Genomic DNA, 12642 nt, shown 5'->3' with positions numbered 1-12642 from the left:
TTCGGATAGTTGCCATTCGGGGGAAACTACCGCTTGATTGCTGGGTTAAGCTCCATCGATATTCAACCAGTCTGTTCCATCATCCGAACCGGTATTATTCAGGGGAAACAGCCCGAAGGGGTTCGCGAGAGAGGGCCCGTGTACGACGAGGGGGTTGACGTTGACGTAAGTCAGGGATGAGGCCAAGATATGCAGTCAATACTGCACGTCTGTAGCACTTGTGCCCGGAATCACCTCCGACGGGTGCTACGAGCATTACTAATATTATGCGGCGCTGCATTTTGCATATCCTAGATAAACGCCTTGCGCTAATTGCAATTTAACCGAGGCGCAATATGCAGTTTGTTACGTATGTATGTTTATTAACGAATTGTCGACCGTGTGTGCGCGAAACGTGTCCTGGAACGTGTGAATTTGTTTAATATGCCTGTGAATATGGAATCAGACCAACTTTACACGGAAGTTTCAAAACGTGGCAAATTCGCAGTGACGATATGTATTTACCGATATGGCCACTGTCGGTTCGTCGCATGAACGATTTATCTTTCATTTCGATTATAATAATTTATTTATACATTTTATAATTTGTTCTTGATATAATAATAAAAATTAAAAATTGCGCGGGTATATTATATATCGAAATATTTCGCGAAAATAATAATGTAAATGGAAAGAATTGAAATTCTGTCAATAAAACAAAATAAATAATTTCATAAAAAATCTCATTATAAAAATCTCCCCATCGTTTAAACATTATTGTAGTAAATGTTAGAAAAATATGTGAAAAAAAAAAAAAAAAACAAATCTGTTCTCATATTAATAAACAATAATAGTCGCTATATTTAATAAAATTCAGTATTATATATTTAATATTCTCTTACACAGTATATTATTAAATATTAAATATGTAGTCTAATAATTTATGTATATATATCTCTTTTTAATATTATAATGTGTGGATATGTATTTTATTGCAATAATACTTTTTTAAAGATTATATATTTTAAATACAAAATATGCAACAAGAAGAAAAATCGAGTACTATATATTGTAAATCTAAATCTTCTAATATTCTAAATCTTTGTTTAATCGATTAAACTAAATTTGTTTGCAAACTCTCATTTTAGTATTAGCGGTATTATCTTTCTTCTACAGAAAGCAAAAATTCAGTGAGACACGGTAAAACGCAAGCTGTGCTCACATCCTTTTCCACGTACCTAGTATACTTCGTAAGTAGTAATATCGCCGATATGCGCGGCGACACGAAGAGCCGCCAGTGGAAGAAGAACGGCGCGGGTCGGACACGGGTGGAAATTGAGGGCTCGTCGTAAAAAGAAAAAGAGGCAAAAAAGAAACACAGAAAGATTCGTTTCTATCGCTCACTGTGAAAGTTTACCCATCTCGCAACGAAAATATCTCGCGATCTGTCGCTCTCGTTTATTCCTTCGGCGGATTTGTACCTTTCCCGCTCCTAGTCTCGCGTCCTCGACCAGCCCTTCGTAGTAGTTGTAGTGCCCCTCCCGTCTCCCCCTCGCAGTCTCGTTTTTCTTCCACCTCCGGTTTCCACTCGTGTATAAGAGCCGGTCATTATTCTTTCATTACCCGCGACTGCAAAGAAATTCTCTGTGATCATTCGAGTTTTTTCTCCCGCGCCGCGAATGTCCTTCTTCAACTTGGGAGAAATAAGCGCGAATCCGAACGTCGGGGGATAATCGGCAGCAGAAAATTATATCGGACGACCCGAGTGTCATTTATGTTGTCGTTAGAATAATGACAGCGAACGTCCTCGAGGATTGCACTTGGCTTGGCGTTCTTTCGACGCGAAATAGCGAGGGATAGGAAGAGGGGGAGAAAATTCAGCGTCGTAAAGTAAGTAAAGTAGGAAGCGTGCAATTTCACCGTAACGATTCCGTAATTTCTTCGTTCGATAACAGTCAATCGCAATCACTTAGAAATGGCCAATCTTTCCTCTAAACTATTATATATCTCTAATACTTAACTCTAATAATTATAGTCACTACCGATAATTATTTCGGAGCGACATTAATATTCACGATAACTATTAATATAAATATTAATGTGATTGATGTCGAAATTTCGAGCGTACGTACATTTCGAGCCTGATATATCGTAAATTATCGAGGAGAATCTTCAAGAAATCTTTAGCTTAGAGAGATATTTCCCCGGGCTTTTCAGAAATGCAGATAATTCTGAAATGTCACGGGACGTGTCGTAAAGAAAAGTAATTAATTTCGAAAATTAATTTCAAAGGAACACGAGACGAGGAGCAATTTCTCTCGCGAGGCCGCGGTTACACACGGACTCCCATTACGCGAAAGGGCACTTTACGAGACATTATCGCGCGCAGGACTTTATGAAGCGTAATTGCGGAAGAAGGAATATTTCTACTTTAATGCGCGACCGCGAAACACGCGGTGCGACGTTTGGAATGATTTCATAATTCATAAACGGTAAGGCAGAATAAAGTAAAGGGGAGAGGAAAGGGAGAGAGGTCTTGTAAATCTCGTTGCTTCGTCGTTTCGACCCACTCCCTCCCCTTTTCTCTCCTCTCTGATCCTCTCCTTCTGTCACGTTCCATGATATACCGCGTTTTCCAGTCTTAAAAGCGGTATATCGTCGTAAATGTTATGACGATGTGAATAGGAGGAGGAAGCTCAGGAGAACATAAAAGGACATGAAATGAAAGGATTCGCGTTCGTTGCGTGGAAAGAACTTTTTAATAGGCAATTAATATTTTTTTCTCTCTCGGCTGCACATTATTGATACCTTAGACTAGACTTTGATAAATTATTTATTTTTCTACTGCCGTGCAAAATCTTACCGATGAAACTCGCGAAAATAAAACTTGTCCGCGAAAACATCGCCCGGAATTATTCGAGCCGTATTTTACATGGCAGTATTACCGACCATAAACTTAGCCAATAATTTTTTTTTTTTTACAGTAGTCTTTAAGCGGCGCGAGTCTGTAAGTTTGAAACTACGGTGGACGTAGAATATTTCGAATCAGTCTTAAGTAGTTAACGGCGCGGCCGCGCCTTTTTCTTCAACATCTACAATAAAGCGAACTTCGTAAATTGCATCTTACTTTGAAACTTTGAAGATTGGATGGATGTAAAATATATTTCAAGCGACTCTAAATAGGATAAAGATATATTTTTCATGCAATTCTTTTTTTTATTTATATCCGATAACAACGTGAGATACAATTATATATTTACACTCGTAATTCCAGCAAATAATACAGATAATATTCAAAGTATATCTGAAGCAGTTTAAAAATAGATTGTCGATATATTTCGACAGGATTTTCAATTCCTCATAACTTGAAAATGAACGATAGCTCGAAGATTCTGGTTTGGGGTGGAAAGTCGACTCTACATCGGTCGCGCTACAAAATCGTGATTTAAATTCAAACCGTGGATTCTGGAGCAGCCACCCGGGTATATAAGCGAAGTAACGTGTCTCGACATGTATATGGCAACATTTTTCTGTCCAACCATGTACGCTACACATTCTACGCGACCCCGTAACTTATTTTCCACGCTCGGGTATATGTGTCGTCCTGGGAAAGAAGAGAATGGGGGAGGAGAGGAAAGAGAGAGACGAAAAACACGTGACAATGCGAACTGGGAATAGCGCGTATGTACACGCATCTCGTGTACTTCGCAGCTCTCGCCTCTTTGCGTTTAGAAAACACCGGATCGGTATAATGAGAGAGCGTTACGAGGGCACAGAAGAGAGGAGAAGGGGGTGAAAAAAAGGGGAAAGGCGCTGGACCCGTTATTATTCAAATTATGCGGCGACGTAAAATGGATGTAACCCGGGCTTACACCGGCGCGGCGACGTCACCTGCGCATTTTCCGACGACGTATGAAAAATTTATCGACACGCATAACCGTCGATTTTTATGCGCGCGCTCCTTCCTTCATGTTCATCCGCGGAGTTAATAGACGCGGCGCATTTTTATCACGATACAAAATTCACATTTTTACGCCGCGCGCGAATAGTAACTCGAACGACGCATTAAATATCGGGGGTGCGAGTATCGTGAAAAATATAAAACGAGCTTTTTCGCCGTTTTAAATCGCCGTACAGATGCAGCTGAATAAAAACGCGCGCGCGATCAGCACTTCCACGTTTATTAATGCATAAAATATCTTGAGTAGTTTAGAAATACGGTAGAAAGAGTGTGCGAGATTTTATAGGAAAAAAATAACTATTATAAAAAAGTAATATATTTTACAACAAAGCAGAGAGTCAAAAATAAATAATTGTCAGTCAGTGGAAAAAAATCCACGTGCAATGATCTTAAATCGAAATCTAACTTCTCGTTAAATGTCTGTATTAGAATATCCGAATAAAAATGATTTCGCTGACGCGACGCAGGAAAAGCTGCAATTTCAACCGATTAACGTCTCGCAAGGCGATACTCGATTTATCCCCCGATCGGAGAAAATTCTCTCGCGCCGGCGATGGAAAGCCTTAAATCGTCGTCGTCGCCACAATCGCGATCGAGAAACGGCGGTGTCGGAAAAGGTGTGAAAGACGACGATCGAGAGCCGGGGAAACTTCTGAGGGAGGAAGGAAGGGAACCAAGAGAGAGAAAGGTCGTATATATTCGATACGCGATATCTATTACACAGTTATAGCGGTTCGCCATTTATGGAGCCATACTTCACGCGGAATTGAGCCCCGACCGTTCATTGTGTCGATCACAATGGACGGATTATAACGGCCGCTGAACACTGGCCGTCTCCCTCTACCTTTCTTGCCACTCGCTGCCCCATCCGTTGCCCTTTACATTTCCTCTCTCTCTCTCTCTCTCTCTCTCTTTCCCTCTTTCTCTCTATTCCGCTTCCGCCTCATCTCTCTCTTTTTCTCTCTCTGGGTGCAACTATCCACTTCGCATGTGCGACCCCTACGTGGATTACAACTCACTATCGACCGCGTCATCAACGAGATCTGGCAAAAGGGAAGGAAATCCCGGGTGAGATCGCAAGGGGATGGCGATTGTGAGAAAGAGCTGGGAATCACCGCGGGCGAGAGAAATACTTTCGTCGACGGACCCTGTCGCCGTTATTGCGGGCGTTCGCGACCGTGAAACAATCGTTTCGGCCGAATCGAAGGTTGCGAAGATAAAAGCTGGTGAATTCTCCAGTCATTCCGTTTTCCTTTCTTCTTTGTCATGGAAATGGTAACATCGCTAAACTTTACCTATTCGCCAAAACTTTTTATTGGCAGTGTCCGTGTCTCTATTGGACATCTTAAGATGTTCTTTACATTTCCGATTCGTATAACTGTCGCTTTTAAAGTGTCGAGGAGGACGTAAAGATAATTGGGCGAGATAAAGAGAATCGAATATTCCGAGTTTATATCTTATCACATAATATTACAAAAAAAAGTAAATATGTTATCTCAGACATATATAAAATTAAGATTTATTAAATATCGTATTAAAAAAAAAAAAACTCTGCGTTCTAAAATTCTATACAAAGTGTTTTTCTATTTGAAGACGATTCTCACTCTCTCATACTTTAGAATCGCTCTTCGAAGAGTCCAACAAAAGCTCAAAGATTCGCTGTCAAACGCCGCGAGTCTCTCGCTCATTTTCTACCCCTGTATGAAACGCGGCTTTAATGTCTCGCATCAAGAATGACGGCTGGCTGTCCTGCCAGCGAAGTGAAGTACGACTGGCATCGTGGAATCCCGAGAGGACGGCTTCAACCCCTCTTTTCGATATCCCCCCTACAATCTCTCGTCTTTCCGCACCCCTACGTCTTCTTTGTCTAGCGAATTTTTGCTTGTCAATATCACGCGGCGCGGTCGACTCTGTCCGCGCTAAAGAAGAGGATTGATGGTCCCTGATATTTAAAAAAGAAGGAAGGCTCTCTCGCGCGGAAGGACAAGCGGATTGGGAAAAAAAGCGAATTTCCTTTTACGAGGCTTTGTTATATGCATCGACGCCGCGTTGAATTTGACGTCTCGCACGTCGGCGCTCCGTGATCGTGCCTGAATAAATTATTACAATAATTCACTTAGTTAGTCTTCATTCAGTTACTCGATAAATCAAAAAGTCGTCATATTGGAAAGATTATGTGATCGAATCATAAGAGTAGCAATTAGTAATTCTAAAACATTTATAAAATGCTAATGATGCCTTTTTTATTTTTATTTATCTAATAACTGTATATGGATGTAAAGCTGGGGTATCATTTTACAGGTGCATGCGTGGAAACTTCTAAATTATTTAAAAATTCTAGCTTAATTTTTAATAATCCTTTATTCTTGATAATGTTTAAACAAATACATAGTTCTGTCCATTAATGAGAAATGACGCTGACAAACTGAGATTTGCGCAGGAATTATTTAATAATGTTATTTAAAAACTATGAAACTATTAAAAATAAAACCGGTTAGTTTTTAACTAGTTATCAGTTGCCACGGAAGTATATACGTCACAATTTCACACCTGCTTAATAACATTTTATAAAAGCTGACAGATTTTGTTCTCAGCCTTTTAACGAAAATTTGAATATAATTTTCATTATCCCAGTTATGTTCACATTTCACATTTAGAATGTTATAATTGCGGAGGAACATATACAAGGATTACAAAGACAATTATCCAGTATAATTATCGGAATACGAGCGAGCTTTTTCGCAAATAATGATAATTGACGGCAAACAGATGCGAGGGCAATATATCTAAATGTCTCGAAAAAGAGCGCAACAGGTACGGCCAACAGATAACACTTCTCTCTTATCCTCATTAAAATGTCCCTCTGTCGCATTGAAAGAGAAATAAATCGTATTTTTATATTCGATAAAAAATTCAAAAACGTTTATTTTCACTCGATTACGTTGAAATCAAATTAAATATTATTATTATTATAGAAAATATATATATATATTATCCCAGATTTCCCAAAGTTATCTATTCTTTTCAATAACAAAGAAGGATGGAGGGAGAGTTGCTATATACACTATACGTAAAACACAGAAAGATTAAAATTAACTTGTATTCGCGCATCCGTTCACAAAATATTATATCCTAGGATTATCAAGTATCTATCGTAACAATTGAATCACGAGTGCACGAAATAAGATGAATGGCTGTCTTGGCATTTATCCCGAAGGATGATGAAAAGGCCGGTCGGCCCGTTCGAGGGGCCCCATTCTGCTCGCCGCGGGCCAGTGGTTCATCCGCGATATTGGATCCGACCGGAGGGCTGTATGGTTATTAATAAGGCATCTGTCTAGTTCTGGCACGTTTCGGGCAAGTTACGACGCATCGATATGGCCGCCCATTGGCATCGCCAGCGCATTAAGATGTAATAGCGTATCCGCGTCGATCCTCCGTTTGGCAGACGCTCAATCCCGCCCCCATCTCTCGCTCATTCTACCCCTCGCCAATCCCTCGGATATTCTCCTCTTCTCCTCTCGTGCGCGAATCTGGAGCGCGTATCCTTGTAAAGCTCCGATTGCTTTCCGGATTGCGCCTCTGGCTCGCACATAAAGGTGCGGTCTCTGGTTTTATGGGACTTTCAGTTAACAGTGTTGCACGAAAATGGCTGATTTATCTACGAACGCGATATTAGCTATCTATGATATAAATGTAGTTCTACAGCTGCTACCAGCACACAATCAAAATGTAGAAGAAAGTTAAAAAGCTTTATAAAAGATCCGAATTTTTATTTCGAAGTGACGAAAATTATTTTCTTCAATATTTCATGATTTCTATTTTATATAAATGTAATTTTATTTTTATATTCGAGATATTATTGGTCTAATATATTATTTAATTTTTTAATTTAAGTTATTGTCGGTTATCCGACAATACATTATTGTTTTCCATTAGCAGAATGCAAGTATAATCTCCACTTGTATTTTTGAAACAAGCTCGATCCCCGGAAAATGTGAGCTCTAGATTTGAAAACTGGGAAAACGAGCTTTATTATTACATTTTTCCTCTCCAGAGAAATTGCGCACAAATTGATTTCGCATTTTCGGCTGCAATTACCTACGGCAGACCGATGTTTCGCGAAATATAGAATAAATTACGAACGAACGCGCAATCATTCGACACGCGAAATCGCGGTATCGAAAATTAACAAAGCCAAAGAAACGAGAGAACGGAAGATGGAATAAAAGATGCTATTTGCATCCAATTGAGCCTAATTTTCTATCAGCGTGCCATCCTCTCGCTCTCTTTCTCTTTCGCTCTTTCACTTTCGAGCCGACTTCATTTATAAAAATAAATAGCCATCGTTTCCGCGACGGGGAAAACGAGAATTTCTCATTACCGGGAATTTCGGTCCCCATCTCCGCGGCGACGCGTAATTACTCGCCCAACGATTCTCCCCGTCCATTTTTCTTCTCCAGCCAACTCGGCATTAGCGGCTTTTATTATTTCGCGCATCGGGAAATGCGAGAGTCGAAAATCGCGCGTGTTTCTCGTCGCAGTAAATCCCTTCGAGGCAAAGGTTCGATTTACCTCCGGGTTATTTTCGCGGTTGCCGTTTTCATCGCTGCTCTCTCTCCTCCTCTTCCTCCACCCTCTCACTCTTCCGTTTTTTTCTCTCGTCCCGACCCTCTTCACCAGTTCTGTTTATATAGGCTAGCCTTTCCGCGACCGAGAGCCGACATTTCGAATTGCATGTGGCTTGACCGAGGGCTCAATTCTTTTTTCCGTTCCTCAAAAGACAGAGATATTCGTGTTTGATTTTTTTTTATTGTTTTTGTGCGACATTGTTATTTCGTTTGGATTCATCAGCGAATGGCTCTTGTGGTTCCTCCTGTCTTTCAGACAATTTTTTTTTCACGTGGTTCAACATTTTTCTAACGCTACTTTAAATTTTTTCCTCGAGTTTCGTATATTTTCTCAACAAGCGCGAAAGCAATTTTTGTTGTTTGCGTCCTATCTGTTTTTTTTCAGTTTTAAATAAATTGTATTATAAATTTAATAAATTGAAAGTATTATCCTATACCGGTTATTATTTATATACGTTTCATTAATTTTTGTATACAATAAAGATTAGGCCTTTGATCACATAGGCGCGTTATATTTTCGGGAAAAACTATATGCAATTAATAGCAGCAACGCTATTGAGATTAATCAACGCGAGTGTCAATCAATACGTAATCAACTTGATCCCAAACACACCGCCAATTGCTGGCACAATACAGTAACTGCGCTTTTGCCAAAAGGCAGGAAAATAAAAAAAAAAGTGCGCAGCGCGTGATATTCGACACCGACAAAAAATTAATCCAGGCGCGTCGACGCTGCGCATTTTTTTTTTATTTCAACAAGCGCGATCGCGCACAAACTATTTGTAAAACTATTCCACTCGTCGGACTCGAATTCGTTCGGAGAATCGGTTCGTCCGATCGTGGGAGTCATTCGATTCGATCCAATTAGCGTGTAATTGAAGATCCGGCACGAGCGAAATTTCATAATTAGAGAGCTACGGGCATCGCTTTGTGCGTCCGCCGTTTGTCGCCGATCGCGACACAACCGATGACAGGTCTCGTTAAAAGGAGCTAAACGATATCGCCCGATCGGCAGGACCGGCTCATTGAATGGTTAATCTGTAATTAACGCACAAAGCGTGATATACACCATGTGATGCGTGTATATATCGATATAATCACGGTAGTCGACTTGAGATGATACGATCTTGTCATCGAGATGTAGCTGCGCACCTGTTTGTCTGCCTACATCTCTTGGAAAGGATGTATTATATTATAATTAATTAATTATATTATAATTGATATACTTTCTCTCGCGCAAACGCGAGGTTTTCCATCTTTCACGCTGTTGCTTCGGAATGTTGAATAAGGATATTGTCGACTGCACGAGGATAATAAGGAGGGATAATTTAGGGGAAAATTGGAAAAGAATAAAAATTAATGTAGAAAGTATAGAAAATGATATATACAGTTCGAAAGTCGATAAGTGGCGATAAAGCATAATCATACTTTCGACTGTCGATTTTAAACGCGGTTTTTTTTTAGCGAAAGTTGATTGCGCTATTTTTCACTTTAAAATCCTCATTCTCTTCCTTCTCCTAATCTTCTAAAATGAATAAAATAATTTTGGTCTCTATAACTTCGAGCTATGAATATGCTAAAAATATTTAATAATGAGATCAGTGCGTATATAAAAAATAATATATAATATAAAATATTTATTTTATTTCGTTAAAGAACAAGAATATATTGACTGTCCCATCTTCAAGTTTTATTGATATATCGCGTAATTAATAATACAGCTTCTAAATATTAGTTTCAATTATATAATATCGAATACCATTATATAATATCGAATACGTGTTGCAAGTAATACGAATCAAGCATAAAATATCCATATAAACAAATTTCTTATAATATAAAGAAGTATACCTCAAATGTCTGACCAATTGTAGAAAAAAGAAATACACTTCTTGTGATATTACGCAGCCGCGATTACAGCGTGAAATCACGCTGGCGGAGATGAGAGGCATGCGTGAAGCGTGACGCTATCTCCTCGTATGATCTCCGTGCAAGATTCCGAGAGACTTGACAAGGCCATTGGGGCAATTGGGGCAATCCCAACGCGATGCAACCTCATCGTAACGCAAGGCCTTATCCTAGGTGGGTTGCAGATGCAGAGGAGGGAGAAACGATGTTCACCAAACTCCCTTTGAACTTCCGCGGCAGATCTCTGCGCGCGCGCTGTACGAATAAGTTGCGGAACCGTAAGCGGGTGGTGTACAGCACCAGGGCTTTGTAACGCGAAATTCCCTCGGTGAGAGAGAGAGAGAGAGAGAGAGAGACCCGACCTTTCGACTCGACCTCGCGCACCGCCTCCTCGTTCAAAGAAGTAATTTTCTCGCGCACGAGTATCCGGAAGAGAGAAGAGGATTCTCTGGATTCGTTTTGCCACCGAGTCCATCGAATTTCACTCGTATCCGGACTCACGCGGCGTGTGACATTAATTGGGAAGACGCGTAGATGGTAATTCGTTTAATTAAATTCCTCGACTCGGATTCCGACGGCTCTCCATTATGTATTACGCGAATTATAATCCGCAGAAGAGTGGATTTCCGCTAAGTAAAGCGCTATTAAAAATTATCGAATCCACTTCGAAGGCCAGATACCAACCAGTTTGAAAAAGAAATTTCTTTCAAGCTGATAATTACACTTTTAAAATTCCTACACGCGCAAATTTTGTACAATTTTTTCGCAGGAACTTGCTGCTACCGAATATACAATAACCTGATCTAAGATGCGAATATATTGGTTGCAAGATGCCTCGTTCAGGTCGCTTAAATTATCGTCTCGCATACATAATATTAAATTCTAACAGCATATTCGTGGCGTAATCATATAATACGAGAGCGCTTAACGATAAGAACAGAGTGAAATTATTACGTTCCGGATCATCCGTTTCTCTCCCTCTCTCTAGATTATTCGCAAGAAATGTCGCTCTTGAAACGATTCATAGGTTCTCCCAAACAGCGCACGCTTCAAGCAAGACACTTTGAGTTATTCTTCAGCTATGCATCCGGTACACAAGTGTGATGTAAATATGCCTGCACGAAGCAATTTGTCGCAGTATATAATCATTTAATTCACACTATCGCGGATGAAGATCACTCATTTCTTTCAAGTTATTCCGCAATAATTTAGATAGTAAAAATGATATTTAACTACACTTACAAAAATTGTCAAACCTCTTTTATCCTCTTTTAATACACCGCGCGCATCGACATTGTACAAGTAATTACTTATTAGCGTGTATAATAATATCTCATGACAATGGCAATAGTTATCTCTACCTTTGAAGATTATATAACGAGCCAACCAAGTATTGAAGTTCCCCGGCTTTTATTAAGCTTCCGCGAAACTTCGCTTGTCAGGCTCTAGGAAAGTAAACGGAATTACCGCAGCTGTTTCACGTCCTCCCGATGTATTCTTGAGATATATATATCAGGGAGGACATATATTAAATGATGTTTTCAACAAAGTTTCCATCGCGTGGCAGCTTTCCAATAACGCATTTCCTCTCCCCGACGAACCGGGGCGAAACACAATTGCGCTCTGCACGTACGACGGATAAAAAATTCCTTCCGCCGTTTGTGATTTCCGATCTCGAGCAGCACACGCATCTCACTGTCAATAAACGGTGGCGGGTACTTTCAACGATTTCCGCGCGCTAAATAATAGAGCCGATATCGTGCCGTATTATATAGAAGAAACATATCTATCATCGCGCGAAATTAAAAGCCGCGATTAAAATCGGGCTATAATTTGTTGCCATTTTATATATCCGCGTATCCGATTGATTTGCCGCGAAATTTCCGCGAGAAGCGAATATACATACGTATATATAAAGACGTTATCGCGATAATCCGCAGTCCCTTCGGAAATTTAGATTCCCCCGACTCATCAACGACTCTATCGCCCATTCGAGGAAAGGACGTATAAAGGCGCGCGGTGGACCGCGCTCGCTTAATTAACCACTCAAATTTAATAACTCTAATCGCGGCACCGGCGCGCGCGTTTCATCTGCAATTTAAATGGCACTTGCTCCTATTGCAATTCCGTCGCACAAATATTTGCGCGACCGAGGAACCGACC

At 40.2% G+C, this 12642-nt stretch overlaps 2 protein-coding genes across 3 annotated transcripts in view; one reads left to right on the top strand and one right to left on the bottom strand.

Moving 5' to 3' along the window:
• The window catches only part of LOC145940548 (uncharacterized), a 282334-nt gene that overhangs the window by 200485 nt on the left and 69207 nt on the right, over positions 1-12642 (top strand). The gene's annotated exons all lie outside the window — the stretch shown is intronic.
• The window catches only part of LOC145940546 (uncharacterized), a 223572-nt gene that overhangs the window by 147873 nt on the left and 63057 nt on the right, over positions 1-12642 (bottom strand). The gene's annotated exons all lie outside the window — the stretch shown is intronic.

Source organism: Prenolepis imparis, unplaced genomic scaffold (genome assembly GCF_030444845.1).
Source record: "Prenolepis imparis isolate NDT839.2.m4 unplaced genomic scaffold, iyPreImpa1.0 SCAF_9, whole genome shotgun sequence".
NCBI classification, from domain to species: Eukaryota; Metazoa; Arthropoda; class Insecta; order Hymenoptera; family Formicidae; genus Prenolepis; species Prenolepis imparis.
Note: the sequence above shows the minus strand (reverse complement) of the source record. Positions and strands in the feature narration are given on the sequence as shown.